This window comes from Ambystoma mexicanum, chromosome 2q, assembly GCF_040938575.1.
Source record: "Ambystoma mexicanum isolate Mex_15411 chromosome 2q, UKY_AmexF1_1, whole genome shotgun sequence".
Taxonomy (NCBI): Eukaryota; Metazoa; Chordata; class Amphibia; order Caudata; family Ambystomatidae; genus Ambystoma; species Ambystoma mexicanum.
Window position 1 is genome coordinate 1,290,028,430 of NC_090924.1, and position 14,326 is coordinate 1,290,042,755.

Genomic DNA, 14,326 nt, shown 5'->3' on the forward strand with positions numbered 1-14,326 from the left:
ATGTAATTAACAGAGCCGATCGAATTTTGATCTGTGCACTGAAAGGGGGTAAATTCTACTTTAAAAGATGAATTAAAAATAATTATGTGTACAGCCTTGACTGAAATCAATATATTCAAATATAAAATGGAACCTCAAATGAAAATGGGTCACAATCCCACAGTCCTTTTGAAAGAAATCCATGATTATTTCGTACTAATTAAAATTATTCTAATGACAATACTTTGATAGAATGTTCAGCAAAAAATCAAACAATGTCTTTTTTTTATAATTTCCCTTCTGTGCTTAGAAACCTAATTTCAAATTTCTGTAACTGATATTGTGATTCTAAACATGGCTGAACTTGACATCTACTTGAGAAGAGCTGTACTCCTGCTCATTTTTATTTGCATTATTATGGTGAAGAAATTGGGGCAGGGAAGTCAGTTTCGAGTGCCCTGGCAGAGCTCTGGCTCAGGGGCAATACTTGGAGACTGCCAGGGCTGAGCCCTGGCTAGCCCTGGTCCACTTAAAGCCCTGACTGTGAGGCTTATGCTTTTCTGCCTGAGTGGATTCTTCTAAGTCCTCTAAATGCTTCACGATTTGTACACTCAGTCACCTTCTCCTTATAGCAGGCTACTTATAGTTGATGGATTTCTAGGCAATTGGTAGTGGGATTGGGCTGGAACGGTGCTCTGGCAAGACAGGTATTGCAGGAGTGCCGCTCTATCTTGTTTTTGCATAAGATACAGGGCTGAAATAAGAGCTGCTATGGCCAGCTCCTCATTTGCTCCAAAACGAATCTTGGCAAATCAGGCACTACAGGTCACCTAGAACAGGTAAAGACCCTGTCGCAATTTGACGATGTAGTGAATGGAGAGTGGGCCTCCTTGGGACCCGGTGGTGGCACTTACATTGTTATGTGGTACGCATCCTCGTTCCCGAAAACGAGGACATGGGTGCTTTTCGAAGTGTAAAAACACTGAGGTTTGCTTCTGTGAAATCATGATAAAGGGTTGGGTTTTTGGCGCATATTTCTTTTAAGTCTTATCTTTTATGACCTGGCTCGGGCAGACACATGTGTGAAATGGAGAGTGCTAATGGCCCCTTTCCCTGACAAGTCACAGCTCAGTGGGAAGCGGCCAGTGGCACTCCAAAGCCCCCCATCCTCTGTGTTCTCCACAGTAAATGCCTGCACGACATACGCATGGTGTGTTCTAGCTAGCCTGCCATGTGTCTAAACTGACATGAAAACAGCAGGTAATCATGCATACACACCTGCAGCTTTTATTCTGAAGATGCTCGTGTCCAAAAATTCTGTGATGTGGAGACAAGTAGGGCAATCGACAAGGGTGTCTTGTGCTGTGCAGGTTAGCACATTTCAAGCATCAGGGTGTTGTAACTGTTAGGGTCTCCTTGATTTCGGGAGTAAGGGGTGTTTAAAATGAATGTTAAAAACAAGGAAAGCGGGGTTTTTAAAAAAAATGGAGATGAGCATGGCTACAACTTTAGACGGAGAGTGCCACCAGGGGGCATTGGGACAAGGTAGCTCAGTGAGGTGGGCGCCTGTTGTTGAGAAATGTGATGGTGCTCATTTACTTGTCCTGTTGCGCCCACCTACCTAAGGGTTCGGTGCGCGCTACCAAATAAATAAACAAACAATCACTTGGGGCAACATTTGCGAAGATCTATGGCTGCCCCTGAGCGTTTCCAAGTCATTGGGTAGCGATGGCACTGTCCGGTAGCCCTGGGGCATGTCATTGGCGGTGCGCTCTGTGTCAATGGGCGATGTGGTCCGAGGCTTCTAGAGAGAGAAAGGGGAGAAAGGGAAAGAGTGGAGCTATGCGAGTTATGGGTCAGAGAAAGGAAGGAAGGGGGAGAACAAGGCGGAGATAAAGAGAAAGAAAGGGGGGGGGGGTGAAATCACACCACAAGCGAGTGGCGAGAGCGGGGAGAGAGAGAGGGGGATAGAGATAGAAAGTAAAGGATTCAATAAAGTGGGGGGGGGGCAGAGGAAAAAAGGAAGGGAGGGATATCCGTGGAACGGCGAGGATTAAGAGAGAAAGTGGGCAGCGGGAGAGGACGACACGCAGAAGTAGAAGAAGCCGAGCGAGAAAGGAGAGGAGAGTGCGCGCAGGTGCTTGGGGAATTCAGTGCTCAGCTGAGCCTCCCCGCTGCAGATACCCCCGGCCAGCCCCAGGGGGCGCAGCGACGGCGCTCACGCCAGAGGCGGCGGCAGCTCAGTCTGGGCTCAGCCTGGCAAACGGAGCTGGGATTTCTCTCTACGGCGGCGCCGCGATCTCCAAGCCACGGGCATCCACCTCCACTTCTTGCTTTCGCCTCCCACTTACTGGCCGCTGCTTGCCCTTGTCACCCACCTGCTGCCCGGGCACCGGCGGCCCAGTACCTGCTCGTTCACCACCACCGGCTCCTCTTGCCATCTCCCATGCGCTGAAGGATGGAGCCCGGGGCCCCGCAAGGACCAGACTCTTCTCCTGCCTCCAGCAGCAGCGTGATCACCGTCAGCTGGAGCTAAAAAAAAAGCCAAGAAGAAGCAATAAAAGGGATTTTTTTACAGCAAGCCACAGCAGCCCTGGAGACTCGTTTTCTATTGGCTATTTCTACAAAGGTACGTCTTCCAGACTTATTTCTTTTAAGCGGGTATGTGTGAACGTGGTGTTCCGGCACTTTCAACTTTGAAAACAGCATGTTTTTTGCTCCAGCTGATTGCACTTCCCCACTCAAAGATCGACGTCTGCACTTTCCCCGCCTGTAGCGAGCGCGCCCTCTGCACTTCCTCACCTCTAGAGAGAATGGTGCCCGCACTTCTCCACCTCCAGTGAGAATGGCGCCTGCACTTTCCTCGCCCTTAGGAAGAATGGTGCCAGCACTTTCCCCGCCCCTAGGGAGAAGAGCGCCTGCACGTTCCTCGCCCTTAGGAAGAATGGTGCCAGCACTTTCCCCGCCCCTAAAGAGAAGAGCGCCTGCACTTTCCACATCCCGTAGGGAGAATGGTGCCTGCACTTTTCCACCTCTGGGGGAATGGCGCCTGAACTTTCTCCACCCCTAGGGAGAATGGTGCCTGTACTTCTCCACCTCCAAAGAGAATGGAGCTGCACTTTCCCCACCCCTAGGGAGAAAGTTGCTCGTACTTCTACTCCTCCAGTGGGAATGGCACCTGCACGTTCCACACCCCTAGTGAGAATGGTGCCTGCACTTTTTCACCTCCAGTGGGAATGGCGCCTGCACTTTCCCCACCCCTAGTGAGAATGGTGCCTGCACTTCTCCACCTCCAGTGGGGATGGCACCTGCACTTTCCCCACCTCTAGGGAGACTAGTGCCTGTACTTCCCCACCTCCAAAGAGAATGGCGCCTGCACATTCCACACCACTAGGGAAAATGTTGCCTGCACTTTTACACCTCCAGTGGGAATGGCGTCTGCACTTTCCACACCCCGAGTTAGAATGGTGCCTGCACTTCACCTCTAGTGGGAATGGCACCTGCACTTTCCCCACCCCTAGTGAAAATGCTGCCTGCTCTTCTCCATCTCCATTGGTAATGGTGCCTGCATTTCTCCACCTGCAGTGGGAATGGCGCCTGCACTTTCCACACCCCTAGTTAGAATGTTACCTGCGCTTCTCCACCTCCAGTGGAAATGGCGCCTGCACTTTCCCCACCCCTAGTGAGAATGATGCCTGAACTTCTCCACCTGCAGTGGGAATGGCGCCTGCACTTTCCCCACCCCCAGTGAGAATGGTGCCTGCACTTCTCCACCTCAAGTGGGAATGGCGCCTGCACTTCCCCAGTCCTTTACGTGGTGACACCTCTGCTTTCTCACCTCCAGTGAGAGTGTGGTCTGCGCTTGCTCCACCTCCAGACGGCATAGTGTCGGCACTTTCATTCTTTGGGTAGTGACACCTCCACTTTCTCACCTTCAGTGAGATTGGCTCCTCCACTTTCTCCCCCTCGGTGCCTGCACTTTCCCCGCCCATGGGGGAATCCTGCTGGCACTTGTCCTCCTGCGGAAAGAATGGCGCCTGCACTTTCCGACGTCTTAAGAAATGGGTGCCTGCACTTTCTGAAGTCCACATGAAGTGGTGTCTTTAAAGCTCGCCCGGTCCGGTGGCTTAAAACGGAACTACAGTTACCAGAATGCAAAGAGGCGATGGGAAGAGCTACTCAGACCTGCCACCCTTGGATCTGCGTGCACAGTGGCGTCGGCGCGTTCCCCTCATCAGCGCTAGGGATGGTGCCTGATTTTCCCACTTCCTGGGTGCCGGCTGTCAACACTGTCTCACCTCAAAAGAACGTGCGACTGGCATGTTCTCACCTCAAGAGAGGGCGGTGCCCACACCGTGCCCACATGTAGCGAGAGAGAGAGGGAGGGAGAGCTAGGCGTACACTCTGTAACGCTCTGGCGCCAGCTCTTCTCCACTTCCGGCGAGGGTGATGTGTCCAAAGAGAGATGCAGGGACTTTACTTCCCGCAGCGACGAGGCGCCGGGGCGTTCTGTGTTCTAATGCGCCTGCACTTCCTCGCTGAGAGAGAGAGAGAGAGAGAGAGAGAGAGGGGGGGAGAAGGAGAGCGAGAGAGAGAGCGAGGGAGAGAGCGAGGGAGAGCGAGAGAGCGCGCGCATGCACCTCTCTGTCTAGAGGGGTGCTGGAAAGTTCACGCAGCAAGCAAGCGAGTGGCCTGCTCCCTCCGCCTCCCACCTCCTCGCCGGTAGTGGTATGTTGTCTGGCTTTCTGAACTACACAGAGGCCGAGTTATGCCTGCAGCGCACAGTTCCATCCTTATGGAGCGCCATATGCCACTCAGAGAGTGTTGTGGTGTCGGCCTTGCTGAGCTGTAGGGAGTCTCCAATGAGAGAGCGACAGTGGGGTCTGCGCCTATGCTCCTGCGGGCAGAGCAGGGCTCTGACTGCATGTCTGAGCCCCATAGAACGTGGTGCCCGCAACGACCGGTCCCGAGCGAGAGAGCGAAGCACCCACAAGCCTCCCCTTTACAATAGAGTGTTCTACTGCCTGTCTTCACCCCCTCTAGGGAGAGTTGAGCGTGTATTTCCTCACATCTAGTATGAGAGTGGACAAGCAGGTGAACTGCAGCTAGGGTGCTGTCTTGTTTAACCCGCTTCCTTCCAGGAAGGGTGAGTCCTGCTCGTTATTACTTCTAGAGCTAGAGTGGACAAGCAGGTGAACTGCAGCTAGAGTGGTGTCTTGTTTAACCTCCTTCCTTCCACGGAGAGTGAGTCCTGTTCGTTCTTACTTCTAGAGCTAGAGTGGACACGCAGGTGAACTGCAGCTAGAGTGGTGTCTTGCTTAACCTCCTTCCTTCCAGGGAGAGTGAGTCCTGCTCGTTCTTACTTCTAGAGCTAGAGTGGACACGCAGGTGAACTGCAGCTAGAGTGGTGTCTTGCTTAACCCCATTCCTTCCAGGGAGGGTGAGTCCTGCTCGTTCTTACTTCTAGAGCTAGAGTGGAGACGCAGGTGAACTGCAGCTAGAGTGCTGTCTTGCTTAACTCCCTTCCTTCCAGGGAGGGTGAGTCCTGCTCGTTCTTACTTCTAGAGCTAGAGTGGACACGCATGTGAGCTGCAGCTAGAGTGCTGTCTTGCTTAACCCCATTCCTTCCAGGGAGGGTGAGTCCTGCTCGTTCTTACTTCTAGAGCTAGAGTGGACAAGCAGGTGAACTGCAGCTAGAGTGGTGTCTTTCTTAACCCCCTTCCTTCCAGGGAGGGTGGGGCCTGCTCTTCCTTACATCTAGAGCGAGAGTGGACAAGCAGGTGAACTGCAGCTAGAGTGGTGTCTTGCTTAACCTCCTTCCTTCCAGGGAGGGCGAGGCCTGCTCTTCCATACTTCTAGAGCGAGAGTGGACACGCAGGTGAACTGCAGCTAGAGTGGTGTCTTGCTTAACCTCTTTCCTTCCAGGGAGGGGTGAGTCCTGCTCGTTCTTACTTCTAGAGCTAGCGTGGACACGCAGATGAACTGCAGCTAGAGTGGTGTCTGGTTTAACCTCCTTCCTTCCAGGGAGAGTGAGTCCTGCTCGTTCTTACTTCTAGAGCTAGAGTGGACACGCAGGTGAACTGCAGCTAGAGTGGTGTCTTGCTTAACCTCCTTCCTTCCAGGGAGAGTGAGTCCTGCTCGTTCTTACTTCTAGAGCTAGAGTGGACACGCAGGTGAACTGCAGCTAGAGTGGTGTCTTGCTTAACCCCATTCCTTCCAGGGAAGGTGAGTCCTGCTCGTTCTTACTTCTAGAGCTAGAGTGGACACGCAGGTGAACTGCAGCTAGAGTGGTGTCTTGCTTAACTCCCTTCCTTCCAGGGAGGGCAAGTCCTGCTCGTTCTTACTTCTAGAGCTAGAGTGGACACGCAGGTGAACTGCAGCTAGAGTGGTGTCTTACTTAACCGCATTCCTTCCAGGGAGGGTGAGTCCTGATCGTTCTTACTTCTAGAGCTAGAGTGGACAAGCAGGTGAACTGCAGCTAGAATGGTGTCTTTCTTAACCCCCTTCCTTCCAGGGAGGGTGGGGCCTGCTTTTCCTTACATCAAGGGCGATAGTGGACAAGCAGGTGAACTGCAGCTAGAGTGGTGTCTTGCTTAACCTCCTTCCTTCCAGGGAGGGGTGAGTCCTGCTCGTTCTTACTTCTAGAGCTAGCGTGGACACGCAGATGAACTGCAGCTAGAGTGGTGTCTGGTTTAACCTCCTTCCTTCCAGGGAGAGTGAGTCCTGCTCGTTCTTACTTCTAGAGCTAGAGTGGACACACAGGTGAACTGCAGCTAGAGTGGTGTCTTGCTTAACCCTATTCCTTCCAGGGAAGGTGAGTCCTGCTCGTTCTAACTTCAAGAGCTAGAGTGGACACGCAGGTGAACTGCAGCTAGAGTGCTGTCGTGCTTAACTCCCTTCCTTCCAGGGAGGGTGAGTCCTGCTCGTTCTTACTTCTAGAGCTAGAGTGGACATGCAGGTGAACTGCAGCTAGAGTGGTGTCTTACTTAACCCCATTCCTTCCAGGGAGGGTGAGTCCTGCTCGTTCTTACTTCTAGAGCTAGAGTGGACACGCAGGTGAACTGCAGCTAGAGTGGTGTCTTACTTAACCTCATTCCTTCCAGGGAGGGTGAGTCCTGATCGTTCTTACTTCTAGAGCTAGAGTGGACAAGCAGGTGAACTGCAGCTAGAGTGTTGTCATTCTTAACCCCCTTCCTTCCAGGGAGGGTGGGGCCAGCTCTTCCTTACATCTAGAGCGAGAGTGGACAAGCAGGTGAACTGCAGCTTGAGTGGTGTCTTGCTTAACCTCCTTCATTACAGGGAGGGCGAGGCCTGCTCTTCCATACTTCTAGAGCGAGAGTGGACAAGCAGGTGAACTGCAGCTAGAGGGGTGCCTTGCTTAACCCCCTTCCTTCCAGGGAGGGCGAGGCCTGCTCTTCCTTACTCCTAGAGCTAGAGTGGACAAGCAGGTGAACTGCAGCTAGAGTGGTGTCTTGCTTAACCTCCTTCCTTCCAGGGAGGGCGAGTCCTGCTCGTTCTTACTTCTAGAGCTAGAGTGGACAAGCAGGTGAACTGCAGCTAGAGTGGTGTCTTGCTTAACCTCTTTCCTTCCAGGGAGGGTGAGTCCTGCTCGGTCTTACTTCTAGAGCTAGAGTGGACAAGCAGGTGAACTGCAGCTAGAGTGTTGTCTTGCTTAACCTCCTTTCTTCCAGGGAGGGTGAGTCCTGCTCGTTCTTACTTCTAGAGCTAGAGTGGACAAGCAGGTGAACTGCAGCTAGAGTGGTGTCTTGCTTAACCTCCTTCCTTCCAGAGAGGGTGAGTCCTGCTCGTTCTCACTTCTAGAGCGAGAGTGGAAACGCAGGTGAACTGCAGCTAGAGTGGTGTCTTGCTTAACCTCCTTCCTTCCAGGGAGAGTGAGTCCTGCTCGTTCTTACTTCTAGAGCTAGAGTGGACACGCAGGTGAACTGCAGCTAGAGTGGTGTCTTGCTTAACTCCCTTCCTTCCAGGGAGGGCAAGTCCTGCTCGTTCTTACTTCTAGAGCTAGAGTGGACACGCAGGTGAACTGCAGCTAGAGTGGTGTCTTACTTAACCGCATTCCTTCCAGGGAGGGTGAGTCCTGATCGTTCTTACTTCTAGAGCTAGAGTGGACAAGCAGGTGAACTGCAGCTAGAATGGTGTCTTTCTTAACCCCCTTCCTTCCAGGGAGGGTGGGGTCTGCTTTTCCTTACATCAAGAGCGATAGTGGACAAGCAGGTGAACTGCAGCTAGAGTGGTGTCTTGCTTAACCTCCTTCCTTCCAGGGAGGGGTGAGTCCTGCTCGTTCTTACTTCTAGAGCTAGCGTGGACACGCAGATGAACTGCAGCTAGAGTGGTGTCTGGTTTAACCTCCTTCCTTCCAGGGAGAGTGAGTCCTGCTCGTTCTTACTTCTAGAGCTAGAGTGGACACACAGGTGAACTGCAGCTAGAGTGGTGTCTTGCTTAACCCTATTCCTTCCAGGGAAGGTGAGTCCTGCTCGTTCTAACTTCAAGAGCTAGAGTGGACACGCAGGTGAACTGCAGCTAGAGTGCTGTCGTGCTTAACTCCCTTCCTTCCAGGGAGGGTGAGTCCTGCTCGTTCTTACTTCTAGAGCTAGAGTGGACATGCAGGTGAACTGCAGCTAGAGTGGTGTCTTACTTAACCCCATTCCTTCCAGGGAGGGTGAGTCCTGCTCGTTCTTACTTCTAGAGCTAGAGTGGACACGCAGGTGAACTGCAGCTAGAGTGGTGTCTTACTTAACCTCATTCCTTCCAGGGAGGGTGAGTCCTGATCGTTCTTACTTCTAGAGCTAGAGTGGACAAGCAGGTGAACTGCAGCTAGAGTGTTGTCATTCTTAACCCCCTTCCTTCCAGGGAGGGTGGGGCCAGCTCTTCCTTACATCTAGAGCGAGAGTGGACAAGCAGGTGAACTGCAGCTTGAGTGGTGTCTTGCTTAACCTCCTTCATTAAAGGGAGGGCGAGGCCTGCTCTTCCATACTTCTAGAGCGAGAGTGGACAAGCAGGTGAACTGCAGCTAGAGGGGTGCCTTGCTTAACCCCCTTCCTTCCAGGGAGGGCGAGGCCTGCTCTTCCTTACTCCTAGAGCTAGAGTGGACAAGCAGGTGAACTGCAGCTAGAGTGGTGTCTTGCTTAACCTCCTTCCTTCCAGGGAGGGTGAGTCCTGCTCGTTCTTACTTCTAGAGCTAGAGTGGACAAGCAGGTGAACTGCAGCTAGAGTGGTGTCTTGCTTAACCTCTTTCCTTCCAGGGAGGGTGAGTCCTGCTCGGTCTTACTTCTAGAGCTAGAGTGGACAAGCAGGTGAACTGCAGCTAGAGTGTTGTCTTGCTTAACCTCCTTTCTTCCAGGGAGGGTGAGTCCTGCTCGTTCTTACTTCTAGAGCTAGAGTGGACAAGCAGGTGAACTGCAGCTAGAGTGGTGTCTTGCTTAACCTCCTTCCTTCCAGAGAGGGTGAGTCCTGCTCGTTCTCACTTCTAGAGCGAGAGTGGACACGCAGGTGAACTGCAGCTAGAGTGGTGTCTTGCTTAACCCCCTTCCTTTCAGGGAGGGTGGGGCCTACTCTTTCTCGTCTCCACCCAGAGAGAGGGGCCAGCAGTTCTCTTCATCTTGGTGGGGGGTGTTTTGTCTGCCTTTCTGAGCTTCATAGAAATGAGTACCTCCCCTGCTGCTCCCAAAGAACACAGCGTGGTACGCACAGGCCTCTTTCCACTCAAGTGGTGGGTTCCATGCCTTTCTCCCCATATGTTAGAGTGGTGGGTGTACTCCCCCACCCCCATATTGAGTAGTTCCTGCAGTTCTCCCCCTTTAGATCGAGTACTGAGTCCACTGCCTTCATGAGTTCCAGAGAGGCAACCCCCTTCCATCAACCACATCCACAGAGAGTGGTACCCGCAGGTTAACCTTCAGGCAGAGTGCCCCATTTCCTGCCTCCCTCTCCTCCAATCAGATGGTTGCCCGATGGCACCCGCATCCACACAGAGAGTGGTACCCGCAGGTTACCCTTCAGGCAGAGTGCCCCATTTCCTGCCCCCCTCTCCTCCAATCAGATGGTTGCCTGATGGCATCCGCACAGAGAGTGGTACCCGCAGGTTACGCTTCAGCTAGGGGGGTGTTTGTCCTGACTTTATGAACAGTGGAGAGAGTGTTGCCTAAGAGAGAGCGGCCCACATAGAGTGGTGTGTTGCCGGCCTTTCTGAGCTCTAGAGAGAGTGGGACACGCAGGTGTCTTTCTTCTACTAGATTGTCGGTGTGCCTTACTTTCCTTAGACCCTAAAAGTGTAGTACCCGTTAGAGGAGGATGGGGCCGGCATATGCCTTTCTCTAGTTAGAGCAATGCTTTGCTTGCCCTTTCTCTGCTCCAGGGAGACTGGTATCTCTGCTCCAGGGAGTGTGGTTCCCGCAGGTCTCCCCTTCAGCCCCGGTGATGCTTTGCCTGCCCTTTCTCTGCTCTAGGGAGAGTGGTAAGAGTGGTACCCGCAGGTCTCCCCCTTCAGCTCGAGTGGTGCTTTGCCTGCCCTTTCTCAGCTACAGGGAGAGTGGTACCCGCAGGTCTCTCCTTCAGCTCCGGTGATGCTTTGCCTGCCCTTTTTCTGCTCCAGGGAGAGTGGTACCCGCAGGTCTCCCCTTCAGCTCCGGTGATGCTTTGCCTGCCCTTTCTCTGCTCTAGGGAGAGTGGTACCCACAGGTCTCCCCCTTCAGCTCGAGTGATGCTTTGCCTGTCCTTTCTCAGCTACAGGGAGAGTAGTACCCGCAGGTCTCCCCTTCAGCTCGAGTGATGCTCTGCCTGCCCTTTCTCAGCTCTAGGGAGAGTGCTACCCGCAGGTCTCCCCTTCAGCTCCGGTGATGCTTTGCCTGCCCTTTCTCTGCTCTAGGGAGAGTGGTACCCGCAGGTCTCCCCTTCAGCTCGAGTGATGCTCTGCCTGCCCTTTCTCTGCTCTGGGGAGAGTGGTACCGGCAGGTCTCCCCCTTCAGCTAGTGTGATGCTTCGCCTGCCCATTCTCTGCTCCAGGGAGAGTGGTACCCGCAGGTCTCCCCCTTCAGCTCGTGTGATGCTTCGCCTGCCCTTTATCTGCTCCAGGGAGAGTGGTACCCGCAGGTCTCCCCCTTCAGCTCGCGTGATGCTCTGCCTGCCCTTCTAACCTCCAGAGGGATCATTTGTTATTTATTTAGCGCTATCACCAAAGCACTTTACATAGAACATTTACATACAATTATCACCAAAGCGAATTTGGTACTCAGAGGGAGAGGTGCCTGAGAGAGGGTGTCAGACATAGATCTCCTTCTTCAGACAGAATGGTATTATCCCAGCCTGCCTGTAACTAGAGAGGAGTGGTGCACACCTCCAGGTAGAGAGGGGTGATGCGAGGAGTGGTGGCCACCTCTTGGTAGAGAGGAGTGGTGCCCACTTCCGGGTAGAGAGGAGTGGTGCCTGCATTTCTGAGCTGAAAGGTGTCTACAGTTCCCCACCTCCAGTGCACCAACCCTCTCCAGGTAGAGTGGAGTGATGCCTGCAGGTCTCCTACTCCTAGTAGAGTGTAGTGGTGTCACCCTCCAGGTAGAGTGGAGTGGTGCCTGTAGGTCTCTTCCAGGTAGAGTGGAGTGGTGCCTGCAGGTCTCCTGCAGGTAGAGTGGAGTGGTGCCCCCCCCAGGTAGAGTGGAGTGGTGCCTTCAGGTCTCCTCTTCCAGGTAGAGTGGAGTGGCGTCCCTGCAGGTCTCCTCCAGGTAGAGTGGAGTGGTGCCCCCTCCAGGTAGAGTGGAGTGGTGCCTGCAGGCCTCCTCTTCCAGGTAGAGTGGAGTGGCGTCACCCTCTAGGTAGAGTGGAGTGGTGCCTGCAGGTCTCCTCCAGGTAGAGTGGAGTGGTGCCCCCTCCAGGTAGAGTGGAGTGGTGCCTGCAGGTCTCCTCTTCCAGGTAGAGTGGAGTGGTGTCACCCTCCAGGTAGAGTGGAGTGGTGCCTGCAGGTCTCCTCCAGGTAGAGTGGAGTGGTGCCAGCAGGTCTCCTCCAGGTAGAGTGGAGTGGTGCCCGAAGGACTCCTCCTGCAGGTAGAGTGGAGTGGTGCCTGCAGGTCTCCTCCTCCAGGTCGAGTAGAGGGATGCCCGCCTCCAGGTAGAGTGGAGTGGTGCCCCTCCAGGTAGAGTGGAGTGGTGCCCCCTCCATGTAGAGTGGAGTGGTGCCTGCAGGTCTCCTCTTCCAGGTAGAGTGGAATGGCGTCACCCTCCAGGTAGAGTGGAGTGGTGCCTGCAGGTCTCCTCCAGGTAGAGCGGACTGGTGCCCGAAGGACTCCTCCTGCAGGTCGAGTAGAGGGATGCCCACCTCCAGGTAGAGTGGAGTTGTGACTGCAGGTCTCCTACTCCTGGTAGAGTGGAGTGGTGCCAGCCTCCAGGTAGAGGGGGGTAGATCCCGCCTCCAGGTAGAGTGGGGTAGGGCCCGCCTCCAGGTAGAGTGGGGTATTGCCATCCTCCAGGTAGAGTGCCCGCCTCTAGGTAGAGAGGGGTAGTTCCCGCCTCTAGGGAGAGAGCAGTGGAGCCCGCCTCCAGGAGCGTTGGGCGGTGCCCGCCTTCCTGCGCCCCAGAGAGACGCTGGTAAAGGCAGCATCGTGCGCGTTGTGGGTAATCGGAGCAGCGGCTGTAACCCGACCCTGCTCCTCTGTTCCGGAGGGTGACCCGTGCGGGGCAGGGCCGGGACTCTCTTTGTGTCACTAATCAAGTGAAAGTCATTTAACAGAAACCGCAAACCAGTGTTTTCAACCTGCATTCCTGTGTATTTAAGACACACTTCCTTGAGACACGCGGTGACCACCCCTTAAGCCGCGCTTACCCCCCCCCCCCTTCCCGATTCATGGTGTAACGTTTTATTTTATAATTGCGAATGTATTGCTGCTGTTTCACTGACGCTGCTGACCTGGCGTTTCAGAAAATCAATATTCTATTTCTATTCGCCTTCACGCGAGGGTTGACGGATACGCCTGCCCTCCGCGCAGAGGGCTCTGCTCCGCACTAGCGCCTACTTATTCTTGAGGGTCCAGCTGCTTTCTAGGCGCTCCGGCTGAGGGCGTGGAGCTGCAGTACCGTGCAATGGTAAGAGATAGCAACTCCAGGATCCGGAATTTGCTTAGGGGGACATTATTGCACTCCAGGGGTCGGGGGGAACGGGGCCGGGATCTGGCTGAATTTGAAGAGAGCTGTGTTGGCGCTGTTGGAGGTTGGTCGCCGCTATATTGTTTCCGCGTGGGCTTCTGTTCACAAATATTTTGCAGGGGCTTTTATCCGTATACTATAATAAAGTACATTATTGTGGCACGGTCGTGATGTAGATCACGTGCTCACATTGCCAAAGCCGTGTGATCCTCATCAAATCACCTCGTCTCGCTGACTGCGTACCACGCTTGCCATATCATCAGTTATCGGGTGAAGACAAAACACCCTGAGCCGTTCTGTTCACCTTGAAAGCGCCTACAGTCGATTCTGTTTACTGCGTGGCACTATATGCATCATATTCAGTACACAATATAAACAGTGGCGCGGGAATTGACTACGTGATTTTCACAGTGAGTGTGCCACTGCAGTCTTTGTAACTTTTGACACAATCTTGTTGATAACACGTCTCGGGACACTGCTGTGCATTCTCAGGACTGTGCCCAGCTTGTGCACATTCGTTGCTCGTGGTGCTGTGTACTTCTCCGCGCCCTTGCTCCTGGTAGAACAGTCAGGTGTGTACAGTGAAACTTACATAAAATGTACAGGAGCGCCGCTCCCGACCGCTCCCGCCCACTTCGACCACAGTCCTGAACCCGCTGAGCCGCTGAGGCTGCGGTGAGGGTAATGTCGGATTTATTTTGCAAAGAGGCCGGGGCTGGGGTGGTGGGGGGGGGCAGGGACACGGGGGCGGGGGATCCATTAAACTGAAGGCAGATGACCATTTTGGGAGGGAGGGAAGTGCTGCCGGCAGGGTGTGTAGACCCACTGAAATCTAATGTTCCCGATTACGTTCGGCAAGACTGCAAATGAGTTACACGAGGGGAGATCGCCTGCAAATGGAGTTGAAATGCGTGTGTGTCAGAAACGGTACAGTGTTTTTTCGTACACAAAAATGTTCAGCAAGACCGAAGACAGGGAGTGTCCGTGGCACACAGCACGCTCATTTGAAAGTGTCAGCACGCAGGATGACTGATGTCAGCACACAGGATGACGTCCTTCTTCATAGCACGGATTCGTTCTGCGGCTTTGCAGAGCGCTCACGTGGACAGTCGAGAAATCGTAGCGCCGCGATTTCTAAGCTCTTTTCGCACTTCCATCCCCGACAATGCATTATTATTTAGGCGCAACATGTTTACTGTAG

The 14,326-nt window shown here is 53.7% G+C and overlaps 1 protein-coding gene and 1 long non-coding RNA gene across 5 annotated transcripts in view; one reads left to right on the forward strand and one right to left on the reverse strand.

The window, feature by feature from the left end:
* Nucleotides 1-2,475, reverse strand: part of LOC138570108 (uncharacterized) — a 208,019-nt gene extending 205,544 nt beyond the window's left edge. For both annotated transcript variants that reach the window (XR_011303403.1, XR_011303402.1), the window contains exon 1: nucleotides 2,358-2,475. This is a non-coding gene — a long non-coding RNA (uncharacterized lncRNA). The remainder of the gene's footprint in view (nucleotides 1-2,357) is intronic.
* The window catches only part of CPNE4 (copine 4), a 1,706,709-nt gene continuing 1,694,400 nt past the window's right edge, over nucleotides 2,018-14,326 (forward strand). The window contains exon 1 of one of the 3 annotated variants that reach the window (XM_069648719.1): nucleotides 2,018-2,608. The gene's annotated coding sequence lies outside the window, so the exon portion shown is untranslated. Of the gene's footprint in view, nucleotides 2,609-12,944; nucleotides 13,066-14,326 lie in introns of those variants that run through there. The other 2 variants (XM_069648721.1, XM_069648720.1) reach the window with 2 other exon arrangements.